General features: G+C 40.0%; 1 long non-coding RNA gene across 3 annotated transcripts in view; it reads left to right on the top strand.

The window, feature by feature from the left end:
* The window catches only part of LOC146600573 (uncharacterized), a 68,448-nt gene that overhangs the window by 31,223 nt on the left and 19,946 nt on the right, over positions 1 to 17,279 (top strand). Inside the window, exon 5 of one of the 3 annotated variants that reach the window (XR_014897977.1) lies at positions 953 to 5,201. The exons of the other annotated variants lie outside the window; for them this stretch is intronic. This is a non-coding gene — a long non-coding RNA (uncharacterized LOC146600573). Of the gene's footprint in view, positions 1 to 952; positions 5,202 to 17,279 lie in introns of those variants that run through there. 3 annotated transcript variants of the gene reach the window in all.

The following is a 17,279-nucleotide window of genomic DNA, read 5'->3' as shown; positions in this document are numbered from 1 at the left end:
ATTTTGGACAAACATATATGAATTTGTCTAATCACTTTTAAAACTCATTTAAAATTTTGGCCTCCAGGATATCCTGTGGCAATGAGTTCCTCAGGATCTTTGCCATCTGTGCTTGAAAGAGTTCAGCCAGCCCAAAGAATCTGATCTACTGATTTGAAATAATTTTGCTTGAAACCAATTCATAAGAATAGAAAACAATAAGAGCCTTAGAGAACCTATCATATGATAGCAGTGTATTTCAAAGAGGTAATTTACATTAAAGAGCTAAAAACAACAAACTGTTTGCACAGGGTTTCCAGGGTGAGAATTATATGTACACTTTAGGAAGTAAGAGAAGTCAATTTTCATATTTATGAATGAAAACAACTGTGTAAAGCCAGGTATAAAAGCAAATAAAGTTAAAGGTTCCCTGCTGCAACACGGCAAAATTAGTGTAAGTGCTTTCAGCACAGAAATAACGAACATGGCTCAGCGCTCCTGGCTATAGTGAGAATTTTGGTTCTGGGGTTCTGCACAAGCTGAAAATATTTGAAGGATATCACAGCGAAAATGAATTGCAATTAACTAGCTAGATTATTTTAAAGCAAAAAAGACCTGAAATTTCATTTCAAATGAAAATATTGGAAGAAAGTCTAAGGATAACAGGGTATGTGACAATCTGAAGAGATTTATACTGTAAGATATTAAGAAGAATTTCACAATAAATCAAACCTTGACTGGATATTTAGACTCAACAATATCTTTTTAAACATGATTTTTGGAAACTGGAATAGCAGAAATAACCTACAAGTCAAACAGATGGGGGGAAATGGGTTATTGATACTGATTACAATCAATAATTACTCTTTTTTTTATCAGTGATCAGGTTATTTAGCAACGTAAACGGTGATACGAAGGAGACACCAGAACTGGAGTTACACTGGAGATCACTAACAATTATGTCATTTTCCAGTGGCACATGCAATATGCCTATGTATGGAAACAAACAAAAGACTTCGTTGCCAAGAAAGGAGCACAGTCCTAAATTATACAAACTTCAGAGCTACGTAACAACGGCACTTGCCCGCAGCAGCAGCTTGCAACGATGGGGGAGAAAAGGGCCAAAGCGTGAGACAAAGGCAAATACAAGTTTTGAGGCTACAGCAACAGTTTGTCAACATCTCTGTCAACTTTTCAAGATGCAGTTCTTCATCTTCATAATGAGATGCAACCTCAACGCATGGCATTTGCTCTGTGGTGGCCTCACTCTTTCTCCCCAAATACCTCAATGACCCTTAGTTTGTCACTGGAAAGCTACCAAKCTGTCAGTCATGACTTCTGATGCTTCACCAGTAATTCCTTCTTTTACCTTCCAAAGGCGATTGCTGAATCCTTCCCACTAGCAGCAAATCAATCTCTGCATTCTGAGAGATTCACCTACTGCTTTCAGGGCCTCCTAGCCAAACTCCTCCTCCGTGCCACTCCTCGATTCACTGGTAACAGTATTCAGGAGCTCTTTGCCAGTCCTGCTTTGCTCTTACTCTCTCAGATGGAGCTTAGCTAAGATTTCGGTTACTAGTTACTACCTTCTATCTTAACAAGACTCTTTCCCATTTATTATGGCAAAAGAAAGATCGAAAGGAAAACATGAACAAATCGGAAGGCAGCATAAAGAATAAAATTTCAAATATGTCTGCAGCACATATTTGCATGGCAGATACCTCACAGTTGGTTTGAAATCCTGTTTCCTTTTCAAAAATCTCCCTTAGTGTTATAATAGCAAATTTATGTAATTATTTAAAACAATTCCATATAGTTTTGCTGCCTGCAGAGCATACCAAGAACCCCACTGTCTGAATATGAGTTGGCTTAGTCTTTGCTCGCTTCCATAATTAGTGGACACCTCAAGCAGGGAAAGGAAACTGGCTCATCCCTTTCTGTCAGCTTATTCCTTTCTTTTAACTCATTTTTGCAAGCTGGTGTGCTAGAAAGCAGCAGCAATCCCCACCCACCTACAAAGCAGTGAGAATAACTTAATCCAATATTGATGTCAATCTACTTTACAAAGAAGAGCTGCACAACTGGATGGGGAGAGAACASCGGAAACTTGCCCACAGCCACGCAGGTGACAGTGGCAGGGCAAAGCACAAAACGTCCCGCTCCAAGATTTAGCCCACGATCCCCCAATGCTGCAACGCTGGGCGCTGGGCTTGTTTTCTTTCAACCCTCCAATGCAAGTCCATTAATAAGGTGACAGCAACAAGAAAGTACAAGGGAGTTTTATAGCTCCTTATTAGTCCTGATGAACATGTAGACTGAATAAGCCTCTCCATGTCTATGCAAAATCTAGAAGGCATATAACTAGTAAATTCAAAACAGTGTAAACAGTACAAATACATTTTCTCAAAACAGGCCACATTTCATCTAGCAAGATTACTTTGGACTTAGGTTTTTCACATAACTTTTTCCCTTGCTCTCTTTTTGTCCCAGTAATTCTAATCAATATGTGTGTGCGTGTGTAGCGTGTGCGTATTTCATTCCTCTTCTTACTACAATAGAATATGTCATAAATGTATGCCTCTCTAAAATTAGAAAATGTGTGCGATGCCTCTTCTGCTTTGAACTACAGGCCTGCAATATTGAACAGGCAAATGTTTTCTGGTAGAAGCAGTATTATTCTCTGTGGCTGTGTGCTGCTGAAATGTTTATCTTAGCTCAAGTTGCCTGGCTATTGCAAAGCTACTTGAAATGATTCATGGGTCTGACAGATGTCTGGTACAGCTGGATGTGTCCTTGATTATCCCAAAAGTCTGGACAACACTGTCATTCACCATTGCCCAAATTATCTCTGTATTGACTGCAGAAGCCTCTGTGACAGTGCTGTAATGGCTAATTACCCAGGATACCTTTGATACTTACTTTATAATGGTTTAGAAGAGTTAAAAAAAAGGAGAGAGAGAAACAGACAGACAGACAGAATCGGAGGAAAAACATATCAATTAAAGTTATATCCTATTCTTCCAAAACAATATATGCTTTAGCCTACATCAGACTGTGCTGCATAGGCTAATTAAATCCAGGCTGTCTTTTTAAAGGGGACAGATTTTCAGCAAAATAGATAAGGGGAAAATGTAAAGAATCCTGACAATGATAAATCATGGACAATAGAAGGAGCTATTAGCCAGGAGAGAACTGTATGTAGAACACACTTGGAAAAAAAAAAAGATGATGAGCAGCCATTTGCCTGCTTTATATGTTGCTGGAAAAAAGAACATGTTCTGCTTAGCAAATAACAGAGGCATGGGTAGTGATGCTAAATAYGTGTATATCTATCTTGTAAAACTGTCTATGAAAGGTTTAAAAGCAGAGGATTTCCTTTCCCCCACATATTTTGAAAAACATGGTTTCTGCAAAGTAGAAATATATTAGGGAAAGGAGCAAAGGAAGATAGGATACAAAAATCTCATTTTGAATTTTAGTGAAGATGAGTTTTCCCAAGAGAGCAGACAAAACACCACAAGAAAAGCCTTTTACAAGAGAGAATACAGTAATTTGCCACATCTTGCCCAAGTCGGCTGGAATGCTACTCCTGTCCTAATTACTAGACTAACAAAGCTATTCTCTGCTATTCAGGACTTCCTCTACCTTAATTTCCCTAATGCCAGAAAACAGTCTTTCCATCCTACCAAGAACTTGAAGCTGTGTTACGGACTGACTTTGAGTTAGGCCAACTGTGACATGGAAATTCTCCAGTGTTAAAGACAACATTGCAAAAAAAAAAAAAGTGCCATGGCACCCAGATTATCTAGAAGGGCCATGAAAAGGGAGATGTCATTTGGTGACATCACTTAGCAGGCATGCCAGTTCTTAATGACAGCTTAGATGAAAAATTGCAGCAAATTTCTGATTTTTCTGGCTGCCTCTCTCTCTTTATCTCTTTATAACCCAGCCTAGATCTAGACTGGAAAAGCCTGTCACCCTTTTCCACCTGGGTTTCAAATGATTCAGAAATTATCCAAGATCCAGAATGGCAGGTTGTTCCCATGAAGTTAGTGATGAAATTCCCCTTAGCTTTGATGGAAGAAGGAATTACTTTCCAGAACATAACTTTCCCATGTATGTCTATCTCCACTGCATCCAGGGCAGGAACAGGGCAGGAACAGTGAYGTTCTGCTACGGGCAATTTTTGATACTGTCCAAATTCCAAATTAGAGTTTGGTGACCCAATAATTTGGTAATACCAGAGTAGGAGAAAAGAAAAAGAAAAAACACTTTTTTAATTAGGCATTCTTCTTGTGTATTCATTTATCCTTGTTATCTCTTAATATAAATCATTTATTTGTAAGCAATGTAATAAGTTGTTGACCAGAACACTTAGATGTCACTTAAAAATTTTAGGTAATTTGCTCTCTTATAAATCAAAAATGAATGGCTGAACTCCAGCAACTAAAATATGCTGTCTTTCTTTTTTGTCAAGTTCTTCAGAGCTTACAATTTTTTTCAACTGTTGTAACTGTTAAGTGAGGTCATTCACTAAAACATATCTATTCATGCAAAAATGACATTTAGAATGTTTGCTGTTTAAAATACAAGGCTTATTAGTTCATCTTATTTGGGTAAAATATCACATCCTATTATTTGCATTTCTTACTGTTACATATTTTTTTAAGTTAGAGTTCTGCTATTACTTGAAATTCAAAATTTTTCTTTTTATGACTCCATTAATATTTCCTTACCTTTCATTAATACCAKAAGTATGCCTATTTGTCAACCGCTAGTATACCTGCAGCAAGCAAGAAAAAAAAATTCAATATTTTTACCAGAGCAACTGCAAGCAATCATAGGAAACTTCTTTGCATGTTTATAGCACTGCAGGTAAAAAGACAACATATTAAAAAAGTGAAATATAATAAAAAAGACTATTAAAAGTGAAATACCATTTCCAGTCTCAGTGATCAGGCTTTTGGAGGCTCAGATATAACTGTGTGTGGGCAAAACAAAGGTCTAGTTACTGCAATGTGAACTAAATCCTGACTGCTGTGAAATCTTGCACTAAATCAGCTGCAATGCAGGACAAATGTCTAGGTAGCATAGTCCCACTGATTCAGTGCAGCAAGACTGATGCGCATCAGCTAAGGACCTGTCTTGACAACATATATTTGAAAACAAATCTAAGCAATAGAAAGGTTTCGTTTGAATAAAATGGAGTCTAATTCAAATCACGACTTGTGTTGATTTGTTTCTCTAAAATCAGTATCTCAAACACGAAGGTTTCCAAAAGATTATTTGCTTGGTTCCTCTCTCCTGTCAGTGGTATGTGGTACATCCAAGCACATACCTGCATCAATCCAAGACCTGCCTTCTGCAATTTTACACGTGACACTAGCATCCAAAGATGTTGGGCTGATGGGTGATCAGGCTGGAGGTGTATCAGTGGTGGAGCAATTGTAGCCCTCAAAAAACCTGGAGGTGCATACGATGTCTTTAGCGTACTCATTTCAACTATTACTTTGAATTGGACCTAGTTTCTGTACAGTATGAGGCTATATGTAAGAAAGCATGAAGCCATGGGCTCACAACAAAATAATGGTGATGCAAGAGATATCCTTGTTTCCTTTCCACTAATTCTGGTTTTAGTTTTGCAGCATGTCAATATATTTAAGATACCTAGTGGGGCTGAGTGTAAAAATGAAAACTGTTGGTAAAACAGCAAATTAAAATTCAAATACTTTTTTTTCTGGTAAAAATACAGAATCTTTCTCCTGTGCTCTTGCAAGTTGAGTGGTCAACAACAGACTAGTTTTTGATAACTGCTCTGTCATCTAACTGAACAGAACTGGATGTTGGTAGGAACACCCAAGAACATTTAACCCCAGTGATAGTTGCTGACTTAGATTTTGCAGTGCCTTAGATTTCAGTTCTGAGCTTCTCAATGGCTTTTGAAAAATCAGATTGCATGGTACAATAACCAGTTACTTCATCTGTGTTCACACATACCTTATGCAACAGTCTTGAGCCTCAGTCTTGCAAACTGTACTGCAGAACCAGTCCTTGAACTCAAGAGGTGGGAGTAAGACTTGGGCTGATGGAGTGTCCCAATGTGGAAACGTGGAGGCTGTGTCTGTGTCTGAAAATATGAAAGACCTTCTGGAAATCTTTTGAYAAGCTTGATTTTTTTAAAAAAATGCTCAGGTACTGTGCATTTTATGCAACTCATCTAGATGCTCAAGCATTTAAATAAGGAATACTCATAGTCTAAAATACTGATTTTCCCGTACCACAGAACTGCAGAATTAGGACATTGATGTGAAAGTGCTCAGTTATGAGTACACAACACAATSTGTCTGCAGGACCAAGAGGTAACATGGGAAGTGCTTCCATCCTGGTCTGCCTCCTGTTCCTTCCTGGGAGTAGACCCTGTTGCCTGTGCAGCATCTCCAGCTTCAGCCAAAGCCAGGCTGGTTAGCAGGAGAGGGTGACGTAGAGCAGAGCTCTCCCCCTCCTCATCCCTACAGCCCACTCTTGGTCACAAGTGTGACAACAGGGTTGTGGAGCAGAGATACTTCCACAGCAGGTACTGCCCCCCACACTTCAGTGCTTTTTACTTTTGCCCTAAGTTACTGTTTATTTTTAAGAAGAATTTTATTTTTAAATCCTGTATCTGTTGTACTGGAGAAGAAACACTGCATAGACTCACCAGCAAAGCATCCAAGGAGTAGGTATTCTTCACTTTGATTAATTAGTGGTGGATCTTTGGGCTAAGATTTTCAAGAGACCACATATTTTAACTTCTGGTACCTGAAGCACTTCAGATGAGTTTTGGAAAGAAGAATCCGAAGCCCAGTCTAAAAATTTTGTATCTAGGACTGTCAAAATTCATTTCTCAAACTGAAGTTCCTTCTTCATAGCTGCTTTCAAAACATAGGCCCCAATAAAACAAGCAGTGTGGTACAGACTTCGGACACCACAGAAAACTGTTATTGTCATGTTATTTTGCAGTTAATGACTGATGCAGAGTCTTTTCAGCAGTCACTGTCTTGAGCAGAAACGTTTTCCAAAACACGTTCGCTCTCCCCAGCAGCTATCCGAGTTGGCTTTCTCTCCCTCTTGCCCTTGCGTCCGACGGCAGATAATGGAGTTAATCGCTATACCGCGGGCCCTGGAAGTGAAGGATTACAGAAACATTGCCTTTACGCTTGCAAGGAGTTTCTAAAAAGATTCTTAACCTGATCTGAGGCATTTCTCACACTTATGCCTTAACCCAGACAGCCCTGGATCAAGACTATCCCACTCATGACCGTGAGCTCAGGTTTTGGATATTTAAAAGGTTGTAGGGGTAACAAAAGTACTTAACCTGCCTAACAACCTTTGTTCTGGGAACACGGCAAATAGATATAAAAAAATGTTTTGAGGAGGAGAGGGAAACCTGGCTTTGCAGAGAAGTGTGGTGCCCCGCTCACATCCTGAGGCAATAGTTGTAACGAAATTGTATGAAATTTATTTAATGCTTCTGCTGGAAAAAGTGAACTGCAGAGCTTGAATTCACTCATCACCAACATACCAGTCCAGAAATGTTAATTTTGATCATAACTTCCTTTAGCTCACAGGGAAGATGCTATTCTCCTAGGACTTAAAGTTTCATTACAATATTCTCTTAATACCTTAAATTAAGTACTTGGCTGGAGTTGATAGAAACATTCATTTTGTGCAAGTATGTAATACCTGCTAGGATTTAAATATCAATTAATCACACAATTTTTGCTGTCCATTGTTTTTGAAGACTTTTTTCCAAGTATATAAAAGGTGCTTGTCAAAGAACATTGTACTGGTTACTCAGAGCATTCATAATTTTTTCCTGTTTGCTTTTGAAAGCTCTTCTGTTGGGGCAGAAAAAGTAGAAGGAAAAGGACCATTTTGGAAAATTTGTACAGATCCCCGTATGCATCTCAGTATTGCAGTCACTAACAAGTCACTGAAAGTTTCTTAAGAGCTGTCAGGCACGTTTACAATTCCAATGATTAAAAGTTGCAAACATATTATAAACTTCACTTATGATATTTTCCAATAATGCAAACAGCCTTTGCAGCTAGGGTAACACAAATTTCAACAAGAGACTTTGATTAAATCTAATCTGGCAAAGAAATGAAATCGTAAGCATGCTTATTTCAACCAACAACAAAGAAAGCAAAATAATACATCAAATCCCTGAGTAAGCAGTCACAAAAGACCTTTAAATAACTTAACTTTCTACCATATTTTATTATCCTTTCCTGGTTTTATAGCATTATCTGGTAGAGAAATGCAGGGAGATTTGTAAAACACTATAGCATTTAAGTCATTACATTTTATAGCTAATTTCTAATGTGGATTTGATTTTTTATGAGCACAAAAAGAATCTAATTTGCATTAGTGACAGTAACTAGAGAAATTTAACACCTGGCACTAGTTGTACCAGAAATTGAATATTAGCTACTTGGGTGCTAAAAAGCACATTCATACCTTCAAGGGGGATTTTTCATTTATTTATGCTGTACTCTCATGTTTATCATTACAAAAGTGTTCTTACATCATGATGGAGGAAAACTCTCAGGAATGCAAAAATACTGTGCACTCGATAAAGGGAGTTTGTAGCAACAGCAGCAAAATGAATCATTTATACACTAAAGAACACACAAACCCAGAAATAAATCTCCAATGAGATATAAAATTAGAACAGCAGCAATGCACAGACAATTCATTTCCACAAGTGCTTTTTATTTATTTATCTTTCCATAGATACCGCTGATTTCTTGGAGCAACGCATTAAATCAAAATTAAACCTCCGTTAAGAAAAAAAAGCCCAAACCATAGCTGACATGAAAAAGAACCACATTTCTACATGAGCAATCCACGTATTTATAAAGTGTGGAAAATTAGGAGCTGCAAAATAGGCAAAGCTGCTGTAAAATGATATGGGAAGTGACATTTTACATAGCCAGCTACAATTAACACATTGATGGCATTTTGCTGGGCTCCTTGCAGTGATAATGCTGTTGTCAAATGTGTTTAGTGCACCAAATCTCCTGGAGCCTTCAGCTAGGCAGCAAGCTTTTGACAGATTGAAGCTTCGGAGATAGGCTATCATGACAGATGGAAACTGGCACCGATGTTCAGCTTTCGCCGATCACAGGGGACCTGCCCCCCTTATTCTTCAGGGCTCCGCTCTGCAACCTTCCCCCTTCTGATGAAGGCAGGGGATGGCATTGTTAAATAGTGCATCTGTGAGAGTTAGACTACTCTGATGAAAGCATAAGGCAGACGCTCCGTGAAGCAAAAGACAGCCTCTGCTCTAACTGCATTTTAGATAGACTTGAGGAAGACTCCAGGGAGCTAGGATAAAACTTTGCTAAATTCCAGACAAAARGAAAAAGCCCACACTAACCGCTAACTCTTAGCCCTTGCAGACCTGCACTCGCGGGCTGGTGAAGCCGTACGTACGCGCTGCCACGAGCTGTCGTGTGAGAATCTCCGTCGGAGCCTCTTTATTACCGTTTCGATCATTTGCTGACTTTGGTTGGAACCCCCCCCCACATGACAGATCTCCATCCAAAAAGCAGATTCCAATAAGCGCAATAGGGAGAGCGCGAGAGCAAGGCTGTTTTGCTGCGAACATCCAGCTTGCTCAGAGGCTAATTCAATTATTAGCAGAGGCTGTTCTTGCAACTGGTCTTGATTCTTGGATGCAATGTTAAAACCAGGGTGGGAGCTTGTGTTATTGAGCTTTACACAGCTGGGCATAAACAGGCAGATAATACTGTTAATTAACCTTTCACCCCCCACACACCTTTGGAAAAAAGCTTTTTCTTTTTTCTTTTTTTTTAAATCAACCTCAGGATATTTCAAAGGCATTTGTCCTGACTATATTTGCTTCTCTCTATCCCTGACAAATTCCTGTTTGATTTCTTTAAACTGGGATGTAGAGCTTTCTTTTTGCTGTCTTAATCTTCGATTCCACTCTCGCTGATATAGTATTTGGAGCAGCATACTGCAGCCCATTTGAGGTATGATAATCAGCTGATTAGCTAGTGAAGTCGTTTTCCCTGAGGCTCTTTTGTGTGCAAAATCCTCACACTCAATTGACATGTGGACATCATAAAGCTGATGAAATGCAATTGTAATGAACAAGAGGGAGAGGCATCTGCAGCAGTCTAAATGAAAGACCCTTCCCTCTCGACATGCTAATTCAGAAAATCTGCTCTTAACTTGTACTCCCCCTGGATCCCAATGGATGTGAATCTCCATGAATGCATATTCAAAACAGTGCATTAGCCTCAGTTGCAAGTGAAATTTGAGCCTGGATGGACCAATTCTAATTTCAAGACAGATTATGCTGCATCAAACGTAGTAATGATTTGACAGTTCATTTGTGACGAGAGTCCTACAGTCAAGCCAGCTGCAAAGCCCCATGTATGAGGAAACAGGAAACGTGTTTAAGAAACTAATACAATCATCTTTAAAACATCTTGTAGCAATGGTCCTCCAGCTGCAGCTTTGTTATTAGCAGGTCAGATTTGCACAGCCAARCCCCAGCTAGAAAGGGCAGCCCAATATACCAAGGTCAGTAAAAATTATTTCCAGGATGGAACAGATTAGGGAACAAGATCAAAGAATGGCTTAGTTCATTAACCATATTCTAGGTTAAAAATAAATAAATGAATAAATAAAGGCTTGTTCTTTGGAAATTTAGGCAAGCTGTCACTCAGTCCTTGGACTGGGTGCCTGAGCGCAGAGTGCTGTGACTACTTAGAGACCTGTGGCATGGACAGGGAAGTGCCAGGCTCTGCCTGTATGGTGGCAGCCTACAGAAAACCCACAAAGACTTCTGGTTCTTCTCCACCAGCTTCCAGTGTCAATTCTGGGCTCTGCTGCCTCAGAGTGATCTGAATTGTTAATTGCCTTTACCAGGTGGACAGTTCATACTTTCTATTTTTTTTCATTCCTTTGTGTGTATTTTTTAGGGCAGTAAAAGAAATTCATATCCATATGATCCTGTTTTTTTTTTTTTTTTTTTTTTTTTTTTTTCTCCAGAGATTGAAAAATCTTGATATAATCTCAAATTAGTTTAAAATACACAAGGTATTTAAATATAGAGTAGAAGTAGTTACAAGTGTACAGCCTTTGCTACACAGAGGTTTAAGAACTAATTAACTTACATGTTCTTTGAGCCAGAAAACTCGATCCAAGCTGCAGGAAGAGTCACTGCTTGACAGGATCTTCACGTCATTCAGGAGAATTTGTGCTGCAGGGCAGGAAACCCAACCTAGAGAAGGAAGATATTTAAAAGGGTCAAGTCTGTGCTACACTTTTGTACAAGCCATGTTTTCSCTGTTACACCTCGGAATGGAGCGAGCTGTCAGGCATGCTGCTATTTGCTATGCTATTTCTCTTCTTCTCCTGGTTGTTTTTTGGGGGACTGAGTGGACGAAGTCAGCATCTGCACTGGTTTACTCGCTTTCTTCCTTTATCCTCCTAAGGGGAAAAATGGGAGGTGCAGCGAGCCAGACATCTTGAACTGGCACAGCTCCTGTACAGGATGCACGGAGAGGTCTTGTACCTTGATTTGCCAAGAGCCACCCAGAAGTGGGTAATTTCTTCCACTTGGTTTCCTGTTGGCTTGACTGGTTTTCTTAAGATCAGCTAGTTGATATCAAAGCTGCAGCACACGAGATTTTTAAATACTGCTCCCCCCAAGAGCTTTGGCTGCTGGGTAGCCACTTTCTTTGCATTGCAAGGTGGCAAACCTACCAGCAGTGGATTTATGCATCTGTGAAGAACTCCAGGTTTGAGGTCTTTTGAGCCCTTGGCATAAATGAACACAGTAGAGAAAATTATCTGTCCCCAGTAATGAGYCTGCAGTAATGAGTCTCCCCTCTTGGAGGGGCAGGGGAGCATCAGAAATTTTACTAGTTTGCTTTAACATCTACTTTTCTAAAAGCCCACAAAAATTCCATAGGTGCTATGTTGAGATACAAGTAGCTGTCCTGAGGAACATTACCAAGAGAGGTGATTACAGACCTTTTCTGCTTACAGGATAGTTGTGGCTTTAGCTTTTCATTTAGCCTCAGCTCTCTATTACTAACATAGGAATAATATGAAGTCTATATGGTACTCAGATACCAGAGCCCAGTGCTTATTGTGGGCAGTTTGTCAGTGATCGCGAGCATCACAAACCTTGTGTGGTCAGACACAGACAGACACATGAGAGTGCATATAAAACCAGCATTTATAAGCAATTCCTCTCTTTCCCTAAACCCAGTATGTGCTTTTTTAGAATAGCCGCTTTTTGGATACCATCCAATCAATATCCACAATGCATTTTGAGGCCTAGGGGAGGGGGAAAAACAACAGCAGAATTGCGTTATATTTAGTTCTATTTAGTTCTCACTTAAATACTCCTGCATTTGTCAACAATAATGGTTTGACAGTCACATGGTTCCTTCTCTCCTGGTTTCTGCTCCAAGTACTTACTGAGGTTTAGAAAGTGGGCTGTAATTGTCTTCTTTCCAGGAGTCTGGAATAGTTATATGGAATCATTAATTATGAAAACTATGATCATTCTAAACATCAAAGGTTGATAAGATAGTAARTGTAGTTGATGCTATATGTCACGAGTTTGGATCATACTTTGTAGTCTCTTCAAGCTTGCTCATGTGTAGTATAAACCAATGTCATATCTAATAAATTACTGCAAAGAGAAGACCTTCTTTGATCGCTGTTGTTTCAGAAGGTTACAATGATGTTGAACAGGGTCGGGTTTTGGGGTTTTTTTGTTTTTCACTTTTTTTTTCATTGAGTGCTTCAATCTAGTTTGTCTGTCCTTAAAAGGTTAATGAGTACTGTCTGCTACAGAATGCCAAACTGATTTAATTCAAAAAATGAGAAAACATTCTTAAAATGTAATCAGCTGTCACTTAGCAAATGGCATACAACAAGATAGTGTGTTTTACATTTTCTTTCCCAAGTAGGGCTTCTGGGAGGTCTGGAGAAAAAGTCAGCTGTCCTTGAGCATGATGCATTTCTCACCAAAGTTGTTTTTGTCTGGGAGATGAAACATCAGTCACTGAATATCCCAGTTTCTGCCCCTGTGGACAACGGCAGCCTCAAGCTGTGCTCGTGCGGGACACTGCTGGCTCCCTTACCAGACATAGCACCTCACCTTTTGCACGTCCCTTCAGCGTGTCCCAGAGCTGCTTTAGGATCGCAAATCATTTGGATCCCAAAAGGCATCATCGAGCCTATCAGTGCCCAGAAGCTCCGCAGCCCCAGTGGCAGGGAGCACAGTCAAGGGGGGTAAGAGCAGCCAGCACCGCCCCTCGCCGGAGGACAGCCCATCGGCGCCGCAGCAAGTGCCCCACCACCCCCCTGCCCGAGGGGTCTGTGTTCACTGCCGAAATACACACGCGGTTCAGAAAAACTGTCCAGTCCCACATATACTAGAGCCCTCCAGGAGGCCTTGCTCCTTTTCTCTTTCCCCACCAGCATCTGCTGCAGAACTGTTTGGCAAGTCCATGTTTTACAACCTTGGCAACTCTCGGGAATAGTCATAGAAATGACATCATCCTTTCTAAGTTGAAATGCTAATTAATTTTACTTTGTTAATAGGATRAAGACCATAATTTAAAATAGCAGTGATCTCAGCCCCAAAGAGATGTGTTTTACAGAGCTTCAGACATGATCATYTTCTCTGATTGTTAAGTTCTTGTGACGGAAAGTGCTCTAAAATGGCTTCCAGATCCACTAAATTATTACAATACTGTGCTACTGTGCGCTTTTCACTGTGCACTACACTTCTGAATCCCTAAGGTGTTTAATACTAATATTGTCTGACGTAGAAGGCTTTTCATCTACAAACATTACAGATAGGTGAGCAATCTGTTTCTTTTGTAGAGTGGAATAAAAAAAACCCCAACGCATTGGGTGACCTGCCAAGGGCTATGCGGAGTCCAGAAGACTATCTAGTCTTTCTGCCTTCCTGTCCCTATTTTCCTGCAGCCTTCACGCTCACACTACACCATGCCCAGAAACAACCTCCAAGAACATTTTTGAAGCAATCTGCAGCAAATCGTTCTTAGCATGCAAGTGACTTGCAAATGCTGCCGGAAGGTGATACTGCAGCCTTACAGCACCGCTGCTTTAACTGCCTTATCTACGCCCTGTCTGCAGCTCTAAGTTCTGCAAGCCCCACAGCACAGTGCAGGAGTTGAATGCTTGTGACTGAGACCAACATGTAATCTAAAGGCGTGATTATCACCAGGATTTTTTAAAAGTTTTTTTTCCCCCAGTTGTTTGTAACAAGTATTGCTGTTACTGGCAACAGAAGCAGCCCTTCTCGCTTATCTCTGAATGCACAGAAGTAATAAGATAGAAGTAATAAGATGTGTTTCTTCTTGGTGGCTGGAATAAACAACTTACTGTATGTTCTGCTAGCAAGAATGCTGTGAAGTTTAAATTGGGCTATCTGTAATTAACTATGTTTTTAAGAGTTTGTAGGCAGGGCTCCACCAYATTAACAGTTTCACAAGGAGGAAGCAGAATTTAAACAGAGGAAACACACACAAACATGTTCTTGTTATTTTAAAAAGTGGAATTGCAGTAAACTTAGTGATTTTTTTTGAATGGCAGCTTCCCTTGGACAATACCTAATTAATAATTAAATTAGCAGAAGCCCAAATAAATTGTTCACACAAAATTTTCAGGAGACAATGTCACCTGAAAACATATTTATCCTGTGTTTATCTGTTTAAGTGTATGTATTTAAGTCTACCTTTTAATTATTTAGGTCACCAAGATTAATATTTCCTTGTTAATCTTTTACGTAAAAACGTAGAGAAAGTTCTACATTTCTGTGTAGAAATTACTTGCCACTAKCGGAGAAGCTTTCTTGCATGCCAGCTCTATGCAAAGAGCTACCATGAACAAGCATTTTTGCTCTAGATCTTTTCAGTAAAGTTCTACTGTTGGCTATTCTTCAAATGCTTTAAGCAGATATATGAAAAAAATCACTGTAGATTTCACATCACGCTGTACGAGCGTTGGAGTAAAACCTGACAGAAGAGCAGCAGGTCTAATGCTTACCAGAGTGTTTTTCATACTCTTTAAAGACTATAAAGACCAAGAAGTCTTTGGGGTGAGACATCCCAAAAGTCCACTTTGCCGGGGCACCGGGGCGCTCTGCRAGGCCCCTGGAAGAAGGTCTGGGGACCTAAAACAGTAGAACCATGCAGGTGGTGGCTGAAGGTTGGTGTCAGACTGTAACCTCTCTGGGGCAAGTAGAGCCTGGTTTAAGACAGTAATTTTCCTGCAATATGAAGGAGCAGTTATTAACAGCTGTAATATTTAAGCAACTGTTCAATAGCATGCTGGCTGAGAATAATCATTTTCTAATTAATCAATTGATATTTTGTTCAAGATCAACGACAACAGCTAGGTGTCACATCCTTCTTTGCAGACCTACTGGATACARCGTACAGTGGGCTCTAGTAAAATACAGCAGGATTCACAGGCAGAGTTGCATTCCTCGGTCAGAAGGTCGATAGAAAGGCTCCTGTCTCTCTTGTTTTCTATCACCTCTTTAATGTGTTTATTGATACAGTACTTAAAATTTGTCATTAGCTCATACATATTCCTAAATCCTCTCTTTTGCAGTTTAAAGTACCATGCCAACGAGAAACAAAATTTATCACTTTTCCGATCAGACAGCAATGCTTAGAAATTATAGCACAATGTGGTTTAATATAAATCTGTTGATTGTTTGGGGACAGTACTTCAGATCATGTGGAAAATGTGTATTTATATAATGATTTTCACATTTCTGARAGGATTTAAAATTCAAGCTTATTTTCAATCACCTATTTCAATGATGAGCAAGAATCAAGAAAATGAACGATACAGTGAGACAAACAGCCACAGCACTGGGCTGTGCCCGCTTGCAAAACATCCCATTCCTCCCTTCCCTGCAATGCCTTTACCACGGCACCTGCTCACCTCCTCCCACGCTATCAGGCTTATGCTCTTTTCCAGTATTTTCAGAAGCAAAGAGCCGCACGCAATCTGGCCTGATTTAGCTGTATAATGCCCTATAAGCTATCCTCTGGAGACTTACATTTGGTACTTACTTGAAATTCAGAGATAAACTGCTGCATATGGAAACTTTTCAAMATAAATTACTCACTCCCTCAGTCATATCTAGGAATAACGTTTTCTACAACTAACATGAGAAGCAAAAGGGGATCCCAAGTGGTCTTGTGTGTACTAGACAAGCTGACAAGTATGTTGGGGGACACTGCCTCAAAACAGCAGCTAACTGCTGCCCTTCACCTTGCATGTGATGCAATTGTACGTAGGATGCATCCGCATGGCCCCTCTCTTCATTCACGTAATTTCTTCTTCCCTTTGCTTAGCCTAGGCAGAACTTCTTCATTTAGCTAGGATTCTAGAAGTGACTCAACGAATCATTTAACACTCCTTTCCTGTGCAATCAAAAACACCTAACAGCCACTAGCTAACAAAGATATGTACCTTACTCCTGTCCCCTCTGGCGGCTTAGAGAACCAAGGTCAAAAATAATGCCCAAGAGCTAGGCAAGTATTTCCTGCAGTCCGAGGAAAAAGAGGGTAATCAGAGAGGATCATTGCAAATGTTATCRCATCAGGACTCTTCATCTCTGAAAAGTTTACCTCATCTCGATCGAGCTTTCTGCAACTGTGCTGAAAATCATTTTGCCTCATTTTCAAAAGGAGTTGGCTGGTTTTGCCACCAGTCAAAGGCGGAGAAGGGAGTGCATTCCTGGCAGCCCTGTCTGCAATGGATTAGTTGCATAGCCTGGGGGACTCGTGCAAACACCACACCAGACCACAGACGCTCCACTGAAATCTATATATGCCAGCAGTGAACTCTTTTAATGCCAATAATAATATGAACACATTTAACTGTTCCAAGATACTCACCACCCTGGCTCAAAAGTGAGTCTACTTTCTGTCTACCAGTACAAACTGTGAAATCAAGGAGAAAAATCCCCAAACATTTAACCCTCTAATGAACTCCAAGCTTATTTCTGGACTTTAAAGAGAATTAAAGAGCAAACAGTCCWGCCTGAACTCTCAGTAAACTAATCACTGGCCCAGAATTTGCTGACTGTCTGAAGATCTCTGCCATTTTACTGACCAAGGAATGCTCTCTGCTAWCTTTCCTTTTCACCTTATATGAACCTTGAAATGAAGCACCTCTAAACTGCACCTCTGACAAAGAAGCTGTGCTCTCTG

This window comes from Rhea americana, unplaced genomic scaffold (assembly GCF_003343005.1).
Source record: "Rhea americana isolate MKP2758 unplaced genomic scaffold, rheAme1 scaffold_12, whole genome shotgun sequence".
NCBI lineage: Eukaryota > Metazoa > Chordata > Aves > Rheiformes > Rheidae > Rhea > Rhea americana.
Note: the sequence above shows the minus strand (reverse complement) of the source record. Positions and strands in the feature narration are given on the sequence as shown.